The sequence below is a fragment of the Momordica charantia genome (assembly GCF_013281855.1).
Source record: "Momordica charantia cultivar OHB3-1 chromosome 1 unlocalized genomic scaffold, Mcharantia_2.0 BLBB01000001.1, whole genome shotgun sequence".
Taxonomy (NCBI): Eukaryota; Viridiplantae; Streptophyta; class Magnoliopsida; order Cucurbitales; family Cucurbitaceae; genus Momordica; species Momordica charantia.
This window is the reverse complement of record NW_028275157.1, coordinates 4,702,741-4,718,249: the sequence shown is the minus strand read 5'-3', so window position 1 is coordinate 4,718,249 and position 15,509 is coordinate 4,702,741. Positions and strand designations below refer to the sequence as shown.

General features: G+C 37.1%; 1 long non-coding RNA gene across 4 annotated transcripts; it reads right to left on the bottom strand.

The window, feature by feature from the left end:
* Nucleotides 1-347: 347 nt before the first annotated feature.
* LOC148213141 (uncharacterized) lies at nt 348-7,626 on the bottom strand. Of its 4 annotated transcripts, none has more exons than XR_015789593.1 (4): nt 7,360-7,626; nt 5,728-6,605; nt 3,629-5,662; nt 348-3,205 (listed from the first exon to the last, which is right to left on the bottom strand). It is a non-coding gene; the product is annotated as an uncharacterized LOC148213141 (long non-coding RNA). The 4 variants fall into 4 exon arrangements; XR_015789592.1 differs by having other exon boundaries at nt 3,629-5,647; XR_015789591.1 differs by having other exon boundaries at nt 3,629-6,625.
* Nucleotides 7,627-15,509: the final 7,883 nt, after the last annotated feature.

Below are 15,509 nucleotides of genomic sequence, written 5' to 3'. Positions count from 1 at the left end.
ATAAAAAACAACTAGTTCGTTCCACCACTTCAGACAACTCCAACTAATCCCTCCAAGACGTCTACAAGTCATTCACATTTATAATCTCAACACAATTTTCCAGCATGTCTTTCATCGTACAGAGCAAAAGAAATAACCCAACAGCTTCCAATTAAGCAACATAAAACTAAATAATATAAAACTAACACATGCATTTCATCTCAAACATGCTTTCAAACGTCAAAGATTAATCACTTCCAACCATATAAATCAAAAACTTTCCAGGCATATCCAACAATCCAAAGCAATACATTTTCATAATGTATATAAAAAATAACAGCGACATGCAATCCAACAATACCCACTAGTAGTCCACAAACCACGCCTAACGATTTATAAATACATGAGCTACATGAACATAATAAAATTCAGCACGAAAGTATTCCAATCACACTCAATAACGCATGCACCTGCCCCTTGGTGCAACTTACACACAACCACGCCTCTAATTCTTGCGTCGATCTAACACAAAAGCATTAAAAACATAAAAACAGCAAGTTACAAATATGTTCTAGTCTTCAAAATCAATTCTAAGGGGGTTCAAAGGGTCTGTTACCACACAACTGACTTCGTTTAAGTGTGGGTAACATATATCTAACTCGAACGAGCGTTGGTAACGTAGATCGAGCTTCAAATCGGTGTGGGTAACACAAAACCAGCTTCGAACAAGGGTGGGTCAATACCAATAGACGTCGGAAGAGATAATCATCAGTGTTGGTTCGTTTGTAACCAAGAAATAATGGCATCACGCTACTGTTCGGGCTGCGAATTCTATTGGTTGGTTGCCACAGGTGTTGGTTCACGTAGACCACACCCGAGTTGCTCGAACATGTCGGATATGCTCGCCCGTGTACTGTCAGAGGAACACTGGAGGAGGGCCAAGTGTGTTTGGATTGTCTAATAAAACTGTGAAGTCGCACCGCCACAGACCAACTACCGCCACTGCTGCTATGGGCTGTGCCGCCGTGCTTTGCCAACGCTGGAGAACTGCCACCACAGGTTGACGCCAACTAAGTTGGTGCCACTAGAGATACCGTTGATCTCATAACACGACATCATTGAGGAAGAGCTGCCAGAGATCGGCCTTCGTGGATCGACGTTGCTGCTATCTAGGGAGCTGTAGTCGGTTACCGCTACTACTTCACCAGAGAAGAAGACCCATAGGTTGAAAACGTAATTTATCTTAATCCAACGATAAAGATAGCCACAGGTTTAAATTTCCAAAAAAAACCTTAGGTTTAAGATTTAATTAAAAATCTCGTCCAATGTTTGAAAACGAAATTTATCTTAATCCAACGAAATTAAACTAAATTCTAATTTTACCCAAAATTAGAACTCAAAAATTAGAAAATACAAGAAATTAAATATCAGCTTAAGGAAAAAATCAAAGCACCCAAATTAAGTCTTAAAACAAACAAGCTAAGGAACGCGGGGCGTTACACTTAAAACATCCTTTAAACAAGAAAACTAAACAGAACCAACTACTACCATCTCAACTAGAAGATGTAATAACTGAAACTATCATAACTAAATGAAATTAAATGCAAGCAATGTAGCTAATGGTCTTTTTGATCAAGTCTCCTCTCTGCCATCACCATTCCCGAGAGCAATCCCATTACCTACAAAATCTGGAGAGAAAAAAGAGGCACAACCGTCACCATGCATAGCTAAGGCATCGACAGTCATCTTTATCCAAAATTGGCGCGTCCACTCCGACCTTTGTACCCGGAGCCTGGATACTCAACTAGTGACGTATCAGCCCCCTAGGGCTGATATTCACCCATTCAATTCATAACAGAGCTTATGCTCTCACCACAATCTACGTGCTACTAAGCCATGACCCATGCATCAATCATCTCATAACATTCTAGTATGCGATATACATAAAACATACGTACATACCAATTAACTTAAAATAGGACAACATAATCCAACAACAACTATGTATAGTTCACAAAAAAGGCACAACTAACAACTTAATCAATATATATTCAACAATACCCAGCATACCTCAACACAACAAGTTTCTCACAAATATTCAGTATGCTTCCAAAATAAAAAATTATAGTACGAGAACAACTAGCACAATTTTCATCACGCAACCCAATAAAAATATAACAACAAATCCAACATAGCCATCCAGGATTACGTGTTTACAATTTATTCACACAACCACGTGTATTTATAGGATATGTCAACAATTATATCAGCGATGGCGTTTACTAAATGATAACAACAAAAGCAATTATGCAAATATCACACATAGGCACACAAGCAAATAACTAGTTCATACCAGCATACAACAACCAATCCCCTCAAGTAAGAAACTACTTTCAAATAAAGTCCTAACGCGCAACTAAGTTCACCGAAGGGTTTCTAAATCCAAAAACAACCAAACTTTGTTAGAAACCAACAAAAAAACACCTTATTCGAATCGAAACTAATTTTAGGTGAGTCGTTACCTACTAACTCACACTAAAACCACTTGGGTTAAGAGTGGGTTGACGCTGATGAGGTTCATGCTCCCAAATTCGAGTTCAAATGGCCTTAGGCTTACTAGTCCAATGTCGAAAAGCGATGGGTAACGCTAGTTTGAGTCTAAAAAGAGGTGGCTCAAAGCCGAATCAATGATGAAGGGGGTGGGTATCACAAATCGGCTTAGAATGTATATGGGAAAGCGTCGAACATCGCTGAAAGGCCAGAAAATGTCATGAAAACCACTCGGCTTCGTGGAACAGAGCTGTTCGAAGTCGTCATAGTTGGGGAATGTTGCCAAAATGCCAGATCTGTTGCAGAAACATAAAAGATCCACCACCTCTGTTACGTTGTGGAGGGAGGAGGAACGCTGTGAATCGTCATTGGTCGCAGGTCCGGCCGCTGTGCCTCTACGGGTATGTCACATTTGAAGCAAAACTTGTTGGATTTGCTCGCAACTTACTGGAGAACAGGTCACTATCGTAGAAAACAGCCACCGCAGGCCAGAATTGGAAGAAAACGTCGCTGGTTCTCGGTTGCACCGCTTATTGGTGCCATTGGAATAACACATTGGTAATGCTCGCGCTCTTCACATTTCGTGCTCCTGCCGAAGGTCCAAGGTCGTTGGGAGTGGGTTGGGAGCCGCCAGTAAACCTGTGGAAGTATTGTTGGGCGGCTACTACAAGAGAGGCTACTACAAGAGAGGGAGAAAGATTAAGAAGTGGACTAGGGCTTTCCTTTTTTTGTTTTCTTTTTATTTTCCTTTTGTTTTCTTTTTTCTTTTTACGAAATAAAATAACCAAAAATAAAATTACAAAATAATTTGTTTATGACTCTAAAAATAAATGTGTTTTTCCTAATCTGTTCCAAAAACAAAAATCCATTTTAAAAAAGTTTGGAAAATTTATTTAAGAGATTAACTTAATTTTAAAACCAAGAATACAATCTATAACCAAAAATTAAATTTTCAAGACTTTGAATGAAGATTTAAATAAAACTGTCCTTCAAATTTTGAAGACTTTGTTCATTTTAGTCTAATTAAATAAAGTTATAATTTACCCAAAATTATATCTTGGAAACTAGAAAATCTAAAAATTTAATTTATCCAGACGACCTCGAACATATCAGGCAAATCGACTTAAAATGGATGAGGGTAAGCGCCGACGCCGCTGGAAGGTCAAAAAGCATCACGAAACCTGGAACAGAGCTGTTCGAGGTTGTAATAGCTAGAGAACGTCACCAAAATGCCAGATCTGGTGTAGAAACATGAAGGAGCCACCGCCTCTACTACGCTGCTGTGGAGGAAGGAGGAACGCCGTGACTCATCGTTCGTTGCAGGTCTGACCACTGTGCCTCTACGGATTCTCACATTTGAAGCAAAACTTTTCGGATCTGCTCGCAACTTCCTGGAGAACATGTCGCTATCGCAGAAAACGGCCACCGCACGGTAGAATTTGAAGAAAACGTCGCTGGTTCTCGGGTTGCACCGCTATCGACGCCGCTATCGACGCCGCTAGAATGCAACGTTGCTTATGCTCGCTCCAATAACATTTTGTGCTGCCGCCGAAGGTCCGAGGTTGTCACGAGTGGGTTGGGAGCCACCGGAAAATAGAGGGTGGAAGTGGTGTTGGGCGCCTCCTACAAGAAAGAGAGGAGGGAGAAAGAGTAAGAAGTGGACTAGGGCTTACCTTTTTTTTGTTTTCTTTTTGTTTTCCTTTTGTTTTCTTTTTCTTTTTACCAAATAAAATAACCCAAAATAAAATTAAAAAATAATTTGTTTATTGGCTCTAAAAATAAAGGTCATTTTCCTAACCCAAAAGAAAAACTCATTTTAAAAAGGTTTTGAAAATTTATTTAAGAGATTAACTTAATTTGAAAACCAAGAATACAATCTAGAAGAGAAAATTAAATTTCCAAAACTTTGAATTAAGATTTAAATAAAAGTCTCTATCAAATTTTGAAAACTTAGTTCATTTTAGTATAAATAAATTAAACTTTAAGTTCTAATTTACCCAAAATTATAACGCGGAAAGTAGAAAATCCAAAAATTTAATTTATCCAAATGGGAGAAGTCCAAGGTCACAATCTAAATCTTATAATAAATTAATCAGGGAACGCAGGCGTTACAATCAACATGCAAGAAAGACGAATGAGCAACAATCCAAAGATTCTAAGTAAATGAATCATATTCGTCTTAAGAAGTTCATTTTAGAAAAGATTTCACTGAAAAGGCTAAGGACAAACTTGTAGCTAAAACAAGATAGCATGCAAAGTTTGAACTTAAAACAATATGCAGAAGCACAACTAATATTCCTTATTAACCGCACAACATCCCAATAAAACTATCCTAAAACCAAAACTAACCTAAACAATCTATCAAACTAAAAGCACAAAAAGCAAACAAACAAACAAGATCAAGATCCAAAACATCCAGTGTCAAAGCAAAGAGATAGATATACTCTCCTAATCATCGTCTGAAGAATCGTCGCCGGTAGGCCGTGAAGAAGAAGGCAAGTTGGCCTTGAGCTCATCGGGAAGAGAAGGTGCACCATCTCCATAAAGCTCCTTGAGAAACTCACACGTGGCGTGTTGAGTCGCCAAGAGCAGATCATATTTGTGCCTCAACTCGTCGTATTGTTCTCTAGTAACCAGATCTCGGGTCTCGGGATCCACATCGGCAGTGGGAGAATCTTTCTCACGAACGATTGAGTATCCCCAAACTATCCTTATGGATGTGGTCGGCTTCTTGGGCATCACCATATCTTCAACATCGACTTCACACCTTCTTTCAAACGTAATTATGTTATAAGCGCAGGAAAAATAAGTGGACCTACCATTTTCTCGGCGCCCAACCGAGTCTTGTTCCCCTTATGAGTTCACTAATGTTGAATTCAATGCCCTTCATCAAAATGTAGACCATCATCACCGTACTGCGATTGATGGATGCATCATGAGAAGTGGGGATTAATCGATTCTTCACCATATACGTCCAGATCGTGCCTTGCTCATTGATAGCCAGGGATTTTAAGGAAAGCTTCCCCGTTGTAGAGACTGACCACGTGTGGCCTACAGATGAGCTTACGTGCCTCCTCTGATTGTTCGTCCGTCGGATGCACCAATACTTCATTATCTACTGCATCAAACACAGCTGACAACCCATAGTAAGTGTTATTAACTGAAGGAGAAAAGCTTACCACTTTACATCTTACTTACACAGTATCTCGTTGGTTTGGGTGGATGGAAGCAAAAAATTCTTTCACAAAGGTTTCTTATACACACGTAGGTGGTGCAAACAACGTCTCCTAACCATTCTCTACAATCTTTCGCTTGACATATTCTGGCAGGAGCTCTTACTCATCATCAAAACTCTTTTCAACCAAGATACCATGGGTCGTGAAGTCGGGCTTTTTCACTTCCAACCTCACCCTTTTGGCTTTTGATGGTTGTAGCTGAGTATTAGCGGGCTCCTTTTTATTAGGCTCTTCAAGATGCTCTTCTGCCTCTCCAAGCGCCCTAGGCCTCTTGGCTTTTTTTATAGACCATCCTTAGCTTCTTTTTTGGCGACAAACGCACTACAACGGCTCGAGTGCGCAGTCCCGAAATTGCGCCAGGCGCAATTTGGGCTGGAGTTTTCTTTTTATTTGCTTTCTTCACCACTTCGGCCAAACAAACTTCTTCCTCTAAGTTTTCTGCAGCAACAATGAAATTTGGGTCAGAAACATTCATACTAAAAAAAGGGGTCATACCTTTCGAAGAAGAGGAAGATGATTCCTCTGTTGTCTCATTTGGGACGTCCACAGGGTCGGATGCTCCTTCTTGTACTTGAACAGGGGTCTCCTCCTTATCTTGTTGTGACTCATGCACTGAAGTACATATTGGCACATCAAATTGAAAGATAACGTCGTTTCCTTCTTCTTCCTCACATTCTTCTCCATTGACATTTAAAGGTAAATCTCCAAGATTGTCGTCTTCTCCATCAAAATTCAATATATCTTGAGCTTCCCTACTGTTTCCATCATCCTCTAATGGATCTTTCCCAATTCTTCATTCAAGGCCAACCAAATTTCGGCGATTTTTTATGTCGTATTTTCCTGTTATAAATCATAAAATACTAAAGCCTTTTTAGTCAAAATAAGATATGGAAAATTTGGAGACGAAATATCTTGTAGAGTGGTCGGTGGAGTGCTTTCCAAAATTGCACCAAGCACAATTTCGTAGTGAATATCGACTGTGGCCGAATTGGAATGCTCCAATGGCTTTGTGTTGTGCTCCGAATCACCACTAACCTGTTATTGGTCTTCTACGTACATAGCAATAGTATTGGAAGGTGGGGAGGGATAGACAACTCTAAAGTTCGGATACGGGGTTGTTTTGAGGGAAATCCAACTTATGGCAATTGGTCATATCATCTTATGCTATTTGAATTTCTCCACTCAATTTTATTGAATTGTCCATAAATTTTTGCCATTTTTCATTTAGTCCTCTATCTTGACACAAGTATTCTCATTCTCCTTAATCCTCATCTCCTTTTTCTTATTTTTAATATCACTTATTTCATTAATCGTAGCAATTTTTTTTTCTAAATGAAAACCTTTATCACCCACATATTGATTTTTTCTAAGGTAGATCTTGCTAAACTCTTCTAATTTATTTTCATTATGGCCTCCTTCATTAACCCTAGCAACATGAGTTTCTAAAGTCATTTTTTTCAGAACTTTCAATACTTATTGATAGGTTCTTTCTAGGGTACATTCTCAAAAGCTTCCTCTAGTTTCTTTCTTTGCACCGTAGAATAAAAAACTATCCTTTCATTGGAGATAAGAGGGGGTTCAAGAGAAATCAAACCTGGAGGAGGAGTAGGTGGTGGTAGCATCACCTTCCTCTTTCCCTTCCCTTTGTCACATGGCATGAAGGAGGAGGAGTCTTCCATGGAATCTTGAAACTTTGCTAAAAAAAAGAACGAAAATCTTCGTCAACCCTAACCCAACTTAGTTGAAAATGCGAGGGGTGTAAGAGATTTTTTAGATTCTGGAAGATTTGATGAGATAGATTTGAAAACGAGTTGGGGGATTTTGAGAGATGAAAAACGCAAACGAGGGAGAAGACTAGGGCTTTTCTTTATGTTTTTCATTTAAAACACCCTACGGTTTTAACAATGGGGCCTTTATGTTTTCAAATATCTCAAAGCCCATTTAAACATAACCCAAAATAAGCCCACCAAAATCTTTGATTGAAATCTCGAAAATCTTTTTTTTTTCCTTAAATTGCACCTGACGCAAATTTGAAGTAACCAAAAGCTCGATCCTGCAAAATTCAAATGAAGAAACAAAAATTATATTTAAAATCAACAAAAAAAAGCATAAGAAAATATGTAAAAATTTCGCAAAAATAAGACGAAAATAGTTTACACAAAATTTTCCTCAACAAGGTAATCAAGACTCGTTATTTCTCGTGATTAGGCACACTTAACAATAAAGAGTAGATTAAACAGCAACAAACAAGTTATGAAGTAAGATGAGGAGCATAGGGTCCATGGAATCCCAATGACCATAATAAAGCATTGGATGGTCCTGAAAAGTGGTTATATACTTTGATTTCGAAATTGGGGTGTTGCCTCAATCCATAGTTATACGTGTTTGATTAAGAGTTGTTTATATTCCCTTGCGGATTTCCCAAACAAAACACGGACGTTCGAATTCCTGGGCAATGATCATAGTGGTGAGCACTTTCACAATACGAATAAGATATATACCAAATTACATTACTGATATTTCCTTTAGTGATCGATTTTATAGCAGTGGACATATTCTTCATCATCACTTGGCGATATCCGTTCAATAATGTTAAAAGTCTCATCAAAATATTTTAATAATAATGCACAATTTGCGAACGCATCAACCACCACTCTTGTGCCTTTGTTAAGCTCATTTTAATACATCATGATTTGGATACACCTTAGAAGAGCCAAGTGTATTGAGCTACTCGAGCCACAAGCAACTTGAATCCAATCATAGAGATAGTTCAACTCGAAAGGATAAGAGTTAGAGAGATTACCTTTGCAGTTGGTTACCTTGAGCAGACATAATACTCACTATGCTCGAGGCCGGAAACACTACATGAGTATGATGACCAGTCAAACAAGCATGCTCCGAGGGTAAAAATAAAGATTCCTAAGTTCAGCCACACAAAGAAAACAATATTTTTTGGGGGGAGGGTTTGTACACGGCAAGGATGAGAAACAATTCTCGACTTTTATTAAATTCAAAGGTTCTAAGATGTTTCAAACAATGGAGGGTACAAGCCTATTTATAAGGCTAAGGCCCATGGCCTTTAAAGAAAATTAACAAAATTAAAAGGAAAAACGAATTGATAAATTCCTAAAAAGTGCTAAACTTGCATAAAAGTGAATTTAAAATTGATAATTCAAAAAGAAATAAACGACAACAAATCCCACAAAATAAACAAAGGAAATAAGAAGAAAATCTTTCCCTTAAGTGGGATGGAGTGAGTGGCAAGGCACGCAAGGGGGGTGTTGGCATGTGCAGGGGAAGGCTGGCGCTGGGCGGGCGCGTGCATGGGCAGCGGTGCAGGGCACTGGCGAGTGAATCTAGCGGCAGGCACGCGCGCTGGGCGCTGGTGGACGTGCAAGGGCGCGTGAAGGATGTTGACGATGTGCAGGGACGCAGGGTGTTGATGGAGTGAGGTGGGCATGGACAGGCAAAGGGCGCGCATGAGCGCTGGGGTAGATAAGGGAGCGCGCACGGAGCGTGTGGTGTGAGGTTAGCAACGAAGGGACCCGTGCGGCAAGATAGCGTGCGCGGCAAGTTAAGTACACCCTTTGTACTTTAATTTGCCACTTAACCAGTCCTTTAAAAATAACAATTGTCATAGGCGAAGAAGGCGTTGATGTTGGTGTGATCATTCCAATTGGATGCTTGAAATTCGCATTATAAAATAAAGTTGATGTCACGGAAATTTATAATTAGGGAAAAGGAGGTGGTGGTTTAGTGAAAGGTGTTACATTATTACGTGTTGAAGTTATCTTGGCTCTAGAAGTCGTTACGAGTGTGGAAGGAAAACCAAGGTAAGCGAGAACAATCAAATTAAACGGTAACGACCACAGAATTAGGAAAACCAATTAAAAAAACAAGTTTTCGCATTTTTTGCTTATGACAGATTGGTGGAGAAAGTTTTAAAATATGATGGTAGAGTGGGGAGGGAGAAATACTATCGAAGAGAAATTTGGAAATGCAGCTGTATAATTTGCCGAGAATTCTTTAAGTTCTCAAATTACCCTATGGTGTTATATGGTATAATTTTGTTATTGTTTCTAGCAGGTTGTTCTCCATGATAGAAAATCAGTTATTTTATAATATCAAGTCGAATTTCTAGCTTTTTATGGTATAAATATTTTATTTTTTTATTAATGCGAAAAAAATTTAAAAGAAAAAGACAATAACCATAACAATAATTTTGGAAAAAATATTGTTTTATGTATTTCTTTTTATTTTGTTGTTCATAATGGTTCTCTTTGATATTTTCAAGTTCTAATTATCTCTTAAATGTACAAGCGGGAAATTGGATTTAAAAATTCATTTTGATGCAGTGTGTAATTTGCATATAATAAAATAACATATAATAGCTGAAAAATGATATATCAAACAAATAAGAAAAGAAGATATCAAATTTATATAACCTATCAACTTCAATCAAAGAAAATTGATGTATAGTTTTTTTAATTTCAACATCAAACATGAGTTATACTTATTCTATAGACAATAATTTTTTTTCCTTTCTATAAAAATATAGCTTTGTTTTTTAATTATTTAATATTCTAAAACTTACTAGTCCATGAAAATATATATAAGTTAGGTAAACGAATAGATATTTAACATTAAAAACTTCTTTCAATTTGAATTTTGGCATATCAACTACGATCCAACTTTTTCTGTAATCAATATCGACCCACCTTTGTGTAGGCCAATATTTTTAAGGGAAATTGAGGTGGATGGCTAAATTTTGCCACCCGTTTTAAAAAATGTCTATTAGTTTTAAATTTTGCACAAATGGCTAAAGGGTATTTTTGGAGTTTTACAAAAGAACGTAATTTTCCAACAATACCATTTTCTATGTTTTTTTTGTTTTTTCTTATATTCAACTACGTAACAAACTTTGTTTTGAATTCAAAATGATCTTACTACATTCAAGGGATTTCAAGTTAATTATTTTAATTACTTTGTTTTGTATTTCAGTTAATTTAAACGATTTGTATACAACAATTCATCTCCCATCTCATCGTTATGCAATTGTTCTACTGTATCTTCTTAATGTGTATATATATATTTGTATCAATTGGTATATATACCTAATCACTAAAGAGTATATACTGTCACAGGTTATTTGTATTCTTGTTTTCCTATTTTTTTATCATTTAATAAATCATCTACAACAAAAGTAAATTAAAAAATTGAAGACTAACAACCCATAAATCAAAACGATTAGGAAAATAGGTGATGCCTCTTAAATTTGTAGCCTTTGGGCGTGTATCGTCATCAGATTCAGTTTCTTAAACTTCTTTTAACGATGAGTTATTTTTCTTATGTTCATCGGTAGATTCATTATTCACTATTTGATTCTCTTCATTAGACTTTGTGTTGTCCTTTAAAACATTAGAAAATTTATCAAAATTAAAAGGTCAATAAATGTATATACCAATTAAAGAAAAATCAAAATTAGAATTCAATACACGTATATATCACCATGAAACTCAATTATGTCAATATATGTATATACCAATTCAAGAATTAACAAAATATGAAAGTCAATACATGTATATATAACTATACAACTCAAATATCATAACTAGAATATCAATACATGTATATACCAATAATTACCTCACTAACACGTTCTTCCTCAACTATCTTGAGACCCTTTCATTTTCCTGAAATATACGAGTACAGTTAGCTCATTGAATCTAATTTGTAAATATTACTGTAAAATTAACAAACAAGAAATATACATCTTTTTCACTTTCTAAGTTGATTTTGCACGATTCCTTTGAACGTCCTGTTATACCAAATAGCTTTTAATCATTGTCGAGATGTTCCTCCTCTAACTTTTATCATATCTATAGACTCTATTTAGAATTTAAGCTATATAAATATAGCAAGTCTGTTGCAGTTGTAGATATATACTTCTCAGATCTAGTTATAAACAAAAGACACATGTCGGTCCCACACTTGTATTTTTTTAAATACCCTAAAATATAGGAAAACCAAAAATATCTTTTTAAATACCCCAAAAATACGCAAAATCTGAACAAAGGGTCTTACCTTACTTGAACAGTTGCTAGAAGATGGAAGTTGGGTGGCAAATCGGAAACATATCGAAGCGGCAGTAGGTGGATCTGGTCTGGGGCGGTCGATGGATCGTATCGGCCTTGGGCGGATCTGGTCGGGAGTTGGGATGATAGATCTAGTTTGGGACGTGGCGCATCAAGCAGATATGGTACGTGCTGCGGCCAATGGGGAGGGTGGAGGTAGTTGGGTGCAGCGGCGACAGGTCTGGTTTTGGTTCGTGGACGGTGGGGTGAAGGTGAGCAGCGCACGGATCTGCTTCATGAGGTGAGCAGCAAGACGGGATGGTGGCCTTAAAGGTGAGTCGCGGGATGGCTGCCTGCAGATCTGCTTCGTGAGGAAGACGATAGCTGTGGGGCGCATGAAGTTGCGTGAGACCAAAAGGTGGGAAGAAGGTGGGGACTCCTAAAACCATAACTTCTCTAACTCAAGTCAAAGGTGAGAAGTAAATTTTTATCATTTACCTAGTAATAATCTTATTTATCCCCTTATTTTGAAATTTTAGAGGGGTAAATTTCAAAATCTACCCCAACACATTTTTAATAATTTTTTCTTAAATCAACTTTCAAATTCTGATTATGAATTTTAAATTAGATTTAAGTTAATTATTTAAATTTCATTGATTTGATTAGATAGAATTGATTCCCTAAAATGAAGGCCGTAATTTTTGCTATTAGTTAAAAATCTTAAATCCCTAAAATTATGTGTATATATTTAATTGGTTACAAGGCTATATTTGTCTAAAAAATATTTTAGAATTTAACGGAAAAATCAATTAGCCATTATTGCAATATTTCATAGGTTTGGATATTTTTTAAAACGCGTTATTAATTTTAGCCATTCCTGCAGTTGCCCCATTTTTTTAATGTCAAAATATACAACAAAATATACAAAAATTTAGAATTAGATTATATTTTTCTATACAACGTTTTTGTGGTAAATTCAATAAGAAGCGTTTCTCAAAGTCTTCAAAAAAATGACATTGCTTGCAATAAATAAAGGAATAAATAATAATAAAAATAAATAAAGGAATAGATATTAATAAAAACTAAAGTAATTATAATTTGTAAAGTTGTTGACAATTCAATAAATTATTTTACTTGGTGTGTTTTAGCAATTGCGGATTGGACTAGGACCAGACCACCGAACTAGTCCTTTGGGAATAGAATTTGTCATAAGAAAAGAAGGCGTTGGTGCCGGTTGTTGGGATTATGGAGCCAAACCAAAGAGAAAATCTTTTTCCTATAAGGAAAACGTCCATTTAAATTTTTCCTTGTCCTATTTAGTTTGAGCTTTTTTATTTTCCCATTCCCTTTTAGTTTTTGTCATACCATCTATTATAAATAGAGATAGATATGTCATTTGATTCGTGTGCACAAATAGAGAGTCGTGAGAAATTCTCCAAGGAGAGAATTTGAGAGCTAAATACTTGTGTATCCGTTCGAGAGTTTGAAAGGCTTGTAGAGTGATTCGTGAGTGTTTTCTGTGTGAGGGGAAACTGAGAGAAATCATTGTAAGAGGCTTGTAAACTCTTGGGAGATTCTTCTTGACATTTTAGTAGAACCTGCAATGGTAGCAGAGAACTGGACGTAGCCCACATTGGGTGAACCAGTATAAATCTGGCGTTTAATTTTCTTCTCCTTAATCTATTTATTGTTCTTGTTACTTAGAAGTTTTAGATTATTTTATCTAATCCTTTTAAGTGTAGGCTGCATTTTTTTCACAACAATTGGTATCAGAGCCCAAGGTTGAAGAACGATGACTGGAGAAGATAAATTGGTTATTTTTTATGGAACTGATTTTTCGTACTGGAAGGATCAAATAGTAGATTATCTACATTCCAAGGAATTGGAATTGCCATTAGACAAGAAGCCGGATAACATGGAAGAAGCCAAATGGAAAAAGTTGGACAGGAAGGTGTTGGGTACGATTCACCTAACATTAACAAAAAAATGTGCAGAGCAGCATAGCTAAGGAGACTACCACAATGGGTTGATGAGTGCACTGTCCAACATATATGAGAAGCCCTCGGTAAATAATAAGGTGTATCTCGCAACTAAATTTTTTAATTTGAAGATGGATGAAGGTACATCTGTGGCTGCCCATATAAATGATTTTGATACGTTGATTAACAAACTGATTGTTGTGGATTTAACATTTATGGATGAATTAAATGCTATCTTGTTGTTTAGATTCTTACCTGACAGTTGGGAGACTATGAAGGCAGCTATTTCAAATTCTTGTGGAAAAGAGAAATTGAAATTCGCAGATGTCAGAGATGCAGCTCTTGGAGAGGAGATTCACAGAAAGAATTCTGGTATTGCGTCTACTTCTGGTACAGCATTGAATGTAGACAGAGGAAGAAATAATAACAAAGACCACGGAAAACGTGGAAAGTCAAGAAACAACAAAAGTAAGTCTAGAAACAACAGACTAGAATGTTGGGATTGTGGTAAGACAGGACATCTGAGGAGGAACTGGAAAGTTTCAAAGAAAGCTGAGGGGAAAGAAGCTGGTGCAAATGTTGTTGCTGAAGAAATACATGATGCTTTAGTTTTTGCAGTTGAGGGCGCTCATAACACATGGGTGGTGGATTCAGGTGCGTCTTTTCATACAATAGGACAACGTGACATTTTTTAGAATTATGTTGCAGGAAATCATGGAAAGGTGTATCTTTCTAATGGAGAGCCTTTGGACATCATTGGGATTGGTGACATTAATTTAAAAATGGCGAATGGTTCAGTCTGGAATATTCTCAAGGTGCGTCACATTCAGAATATGATGAAGAACCTGATTTTCGTGGGGCAGTTGGATAATGAAGGATGTGAAATATCCTTCGGTCAAGGAAACTGGAAAGTTACAAAGGGTTCGATGGTGATCGCTCGAGGAAGAAAGTTAGGAACTTTGTATGTCAACGACAACGAATTATGGCACAGTAGACAACATATGAGTGAAAAAGGTATGAAAATTCTTCACTCTGCAGGGAAGCTAGAAGGACTTAAGGCAGTGGAACACAAGTTATGCGAAGGATGCATATTTGGGAAACAGAGTCGTGTCGTTTCTCAAAGGCAGGTTCAACGCCAAAGTCTACGAAATTGGAGTTGGTTCACACCGATGTGTGGAGGCCTTCTGAAGTTTCTTCCATTGGAGGTTCCAGATACTATGTAACTTTCATAGACGACTCAAGCAGGAAGGTGTGGACTTATTTTATTAAACATAAGTCTGATGTGTTTTCTGTTTTCAAAACCTTGAAGGCTATGGTAGAGAATGAGACAGGCCTGAAAATCAAAAGTTTGAGGTCAGATAATGGTGGTGAGTATGTTAGTAGGGAATTCAAGAAATATTATGAAGACAGTGGAATTATGATGGTAAAGACTCTTTTAGGGACACCACAACAGAACGGTGTGGTAGAGATAATGAACAGGACGCTGAATGAGCGTGCTAGGAGCATGGGAATACATGCAGAATTGCCTAAGATGTTTTGGGCAGAGGCAATCAATTATGTGACCTATCTGATCAATAGAAGCCCGACCACATCACTAGACTTCAAATTGCCTGAAGAAGTCTGGACTGGTAAACTGGTAAACCTTTCCCATCTAAAGGTTTTTTGCTGTGTATCTTACCTTCACATTGATG